We start from the raw sequence: 5004 nt of genomic DNA, 5'->3' as shown, positions 1-5004 counted from the left end.
AAAAAAATTAACAAGCAAAGATGTCCTTTTCAGGGCTGTGGCGCAACTGACCCAAGCCATGATATTTTCAGTTATCCCATACATTTTCAAAAGCTAGACAGTGAATACAGAAAACCAAAGAATAATCCATGCTTTTGAATTATGGTGCTGGTAAAGAATGAGAATATACCATGGACTGTCAGAAGAACAAACAAATCTTTCTTGCAACCAGCACAGTCTACTTGCTCCTCTGTGGCTAGGATGGTGAAACTTCGGGCTTTGGCCATGTTATCAGAATGAATCAGTCTCTAGAGAAGGGCCAAGGGTCAGCACAAAAGAAGTCCTTCAATGAGATGGATTGGCATAGAAGCTGCGACAATTAACTAAAACATCATCAATGGCTAGGATTGCCCAGAATTGGGCAATGTGTTGTTGTTGTGCATAAGCTGGGAATGGGCTCCAGGGCATCCGTGACCTTTTTTAATAAGTAGATGTTTTTTATCCTATGTGCCACTAGGGAGCACCATTGGAGCAGTGTGAAGTTCAACAGAGCCCAGCTTAGGTTGAAGGTTTAGAGATGTAGTTAAACATGCTGCCTCTTCATCCTCAAGGCTTTCTTCATCCTTAGTTGAAGATACAGAGTTGCTTTAGATTTCTCCAGAAGCTTGAACTTGAGGAGGTAACCCAGAACTCTTTGGTTTTCTCCAAGCAGTATCTGACCAGGTAGTAACAGACTGGTCAAGTTTCTCCTCCCAATTCTCCACAGTAGTTCACGTGTCCACAGAGAAAAGTCTCAGCAAAAATATGACCAGCATAAACAATAAGAACAGCCACTATTACTGCAATTTATGTCCAAAATATGCTAATAATCAGGCTAAGAACTTGACACACTTTGTTACTTTACATTCACAATAAACACGTGTACAGATGCAGGTCCTTAAGTGAGACTTTGGACTTTTCTACATGCCCATCTATTAAGTCTTGCACTGTGTGGTCAATCCTGGATTTCTATTTTTAACTCCTGGCACATTTCTCAATCCAGACTTTCTAGATTTTCCCCAATACTGCAGTGTTTCTACGACTTTGCGCTTGATATCACTCTTGTCTTACATGGTCCCGTCACGCCTGCTCTAACCAATCCCTTATCTATGAATTAATTCATCCTTCTTCAAGGAGTAAACTTACCTTTTTTGTCCTGTCTTGGACCCTTTAGGGACCTTTGATATTTGGTGATGGAATTCTCACCAGAAGCTCAATTCGGGTTCCCAGTCACAGTCACCTGTCAGTGAGGTTGCAATGATGCTGAATAGGGTGCAGGAGAACTTCTTGACTAAGCCAGACAAGAAATAAAGGCCTGGTAACCTATTTCTGAAAATCGATTCCTTTTAAAAAAACCTACAGATCACAAAGATCCAGTCCTCATCTGGTCATATGTGTGACACAGGATCTGACATCATTTTGTCCCAATATATATGCAGTCTCCACGAGGTGAGGCTGATTCCATGGCAGCTAGCTCCAACTGTGGAACTTTCTCAACCAAACCAAACAGTATTATTGTAAAAAGGGTACAGCTGGTTGGGGAGGATGGCATTTGACTCCTACTAACCTCACAAAGGGGAGAAGTTCCCTTCCACAACACTCATCCATGAGGTCTGATGAGCTCTCTTACTCCAGCATCTATGTCTGTCAATTCTCACACCAACTGTCCCTTGCCCAGCTCTCACTGCTCTTCTCTTGGGTCTGCTAATCCATTGCAATGGCCACACGGAACCACACTCATGATTATGCAGTTTATTAGGGAAAATAACTGGCTACAATTCAAGTAGGAAACAGTCAGAGTCCAATTCTTCAGCCTAGACTTCTCAGGCATGCTTACTAGCTCTCTGACCTTCAGCTTCTCATCTGTGGGTCAATTTTTCAAAACTCTTAGTCCTGTGAATTACGGTGTCTCCTCCAACACCCAGCCTGAGTGAAGGCTCTTGGCTCTGGCTGAAGGTTTGGGGGGCAGCAGTTCTAGTTCAGCTTTGTCTCATATCGGTCTCTGGTTCCTCCTCCCCTCCGCTTCCTCAGCTGCTACTGATCACAGTCTGTCTTGCACAGGAACCTCTGGTGCTGAAGGATGCACTGTACTCTTCACTGCTTCCTTCTTGCTGGAAGTGAGATTCCTGTTTTCTGCCCTTGAATCCACTTAATATAAGCCTAGAAGGAGGACAAAACTGACTAACCTCCTCGTTAGTAGTCCAACCCATTATCTTCCCCCAGGTGATCTTTGTCTTATTCACATTCTTAGCATAAACCTATCCAGTCAGGCAGGGAGCTCTGGTGGCTTGGTGGTGAGGTGTTGTGCTAGGAACTCAATGGCACACAGTTTGCAAAGGCACACTCGCTTCTCTAGGGGAGGAAAAATGAACAACCTCCTCCCTTGTGATTTACTAGCTCTGAAGATCTGGTGGAAGGTCACCCAGGAGTCAGTCTAGTTCTCATTCAATGATACATAACAATAACAACATAATCATGTGAAAACAAGTCAAAGCCAATGGCTAGGGAAGTAATTTTGAACAACTCATCTACTGTGTCATAGCCATTAAGTTGGTTGTGACTCAGCACAGAGTAGACTGCCCTATAGGGTTTCTGGGGCTGAAATCTTTATGAGGGCCAACTATCCTCATCTTCCTTTCATAGAACAAGTGGTGAGTTCGAGACTTTATCCTTAAGGTTAGTAGCCTAATGCTTGTTTAACCCGCTTCGCCTCCAGGGCTCCTTGGAACTACATCAAGTCGATGTAAGTACTTTTTATACATTAAGGTGATGAGAATAATTGCTTACTTACCTGGTACAGTAATATGGCACTTAGTTCATTTTGTTTTATAATGAATAAATGACTGAATGAAGGAGCAGTAAGAGCAGGAGTAAAACTCAATTCTTAGCAGCATTAAATAAAGAAGAGCCCACAGACTAAAAGTTCACAGATGCGGGTTGCTTCCTCTCAGCAAGGATTTCTGTGACAAATCTCTTCACTAAGCCAATCAGTAGCAAATAAAAAGCCCTGGGCTTTTGTTTGGCAGCTGAACTTACAGCACTGTGTAGCTTGGGGATTTAGACAGTTAAACTTAAAGAAAAGGTCTGCAATTAGTTGCTGCTTAGGAATAAGGGCTAATTCTTCTATTAAAGTTGATATACCCCAGGCATCAGGACTACAGAATGACCACTGAGGAGAATAAAACAATATTCACCTTCATCTCTCAGGGGGGAAAAATATAAGCTGTGGTTAAAGTAGTTATTATTTTTTTTTCCTCTTTATAAATCAGAGACTGTTTGGCTTGCTGGGGCTTATTTATTATTCCCTCCTTCAAAAGGCCTATCAATCCTTCTGGGAAAAGACATGAAGAGGCAGCTTGGGCAAAGTCATAGAGGCCACAATTATGAGTGTTCTTTCTTATATGGCATTTTCTTTCAACTGTAGACGCCACTAAATGAGAATGCCCAATTATTCCATGTATTGACCAGGCAGTGTGCTTTGTTGCCCAATGACACAGCGCTCTCTGGTTGCTCATTCTAATGAGAATCCGGGTGATTGTGGGCTTCTTTGCCCAGGGAGCCAGTCAAGGACTTGGAACCTGTTACTCTGAGTGCATGTATTTGAGGCTGTTGTGGGGAAAGTTTGGGAGGGTTTTTCTCCCTCTCACCCAGAAATCAGGTTTCCAACCAAATAGACAGGAAAAAACTGGAAGAGCCAGAACTCCAGGGGATTGCCTTGCTTTTTGGGGTTCCTCAAGTTTTCTACTTTTGACTTGGTGTGGGTTTTAGACCCTTTTTTATAGCTTATCTCTTTCTCTATCCCCTGCACCATTCCCATTGCTTTGAGTAGGAATCCTCCCATGGCTGACCCTACAGTGGGTTTTCTAAGGTCATAAATCACACAGAAAGAGACTATTAATCTTTCTTAGAAATAGTAGCTGGTGGATTTAAACTACCAGAGAGGTGTTCCTTTGTATTATGTCACCAGAGCTCCATAGCTTATTTCAGTGGAAAACTTATTCTTCTTTGATGAGTTCTTACCTTACATCAGTTCAGTCATTCACAGGTTTTACTGTATGTGTACGTTTCCTCTTTATACCCTCAAATTTTCAGTTTGTTTTTAATATTACAGGGTTAGAGATCTGGATGCAAGCTCTAGAAGTTATCTGTGCAGGAAGAATGCTATTCACCTCTAGAAGCAAACCACCCACTCTTTTCTCAGAAATATTTCAACAGGGTATTGTACTGCCGCCCATGCATCCTGCTATCTCTTGGCTCAATTTGCTTCCTTGAGGTTTAAATGCCATTGTCTTTATTTCCTCTGCTGCTCAAGCAAGAGATTAGCTTTTCCATTGCTTTCATTTCCTCTGTTGCTCAAGTAAGAGCTTGGCTTACTACATTGTCTCCAGTGTCCCCTTGAGTGTTTAGACTGTAGAGAGATCTGTCTGTAGACAAGTCTCAGTCCACTTTGTGCCCCTGCATGCCTCAGAATCTATTATATATGCCCCACCTTTGGTATTTTTTAATTAATTTTAATGAAAGTTTACAGAGACTTAGGGTTCCAGTTGTTTCCGTTATTGCACTTCTCATCCTGCCCACCTCCCCCACCCAATTCACTTTTCTCCTTGATAAATAAAAGAAAGACTCTTTCATTGCTATGCAATCCCTCTCCCCAGGTCCACTGCACTGTGTAGCCTTCATTTTGGATTCCTGACATGACAATAATACCTAATCATATATTCCTTTTAAACAGTTCTCTCCCTCATCTGTTGCAATGCAGTCTACATCATTCCTTCCCTTCTTCTCTGTCTTCCCTCAACCCCAATGGCAGTCCTGTTTTACAATAGTGGCCCTATGCAATATTTGTCCTTTTGTGACTGAGATATTTCACTCAGCATAATATCCTCTAGGGTCATCCACTTAGCATAATATTACATGAGTTCCTTGTTTTTCTGTGCTGCATGGTATTCCATTGTATGACTATACCAGAGCTTCTCTATCCATTCA

The sequence above is a fragment of the Elephantulus edwardii genome, unplaced genomic scaffold (assembly GCF_000299155.1).
Source record: "Elephantulus edwardii isolate Elephantulus edwardi_28Jun2011 unplaced genomic scaffold, EleEdw1.0 scaffold00141, whole genome shotgun sequence".
Classification (NCBI taxonomy): domain Eukaryota; kingdom Metazoa; phylum Chordata; class Mammalia; order Macroscelidea; family Macroscelididae; genus Elephantulus; species Elephantulus edwardii.
The sequence above is the reverse complement of the archived record's forward strand: the minus strand, read 5'-3'. Positions refer to the sequence as shown.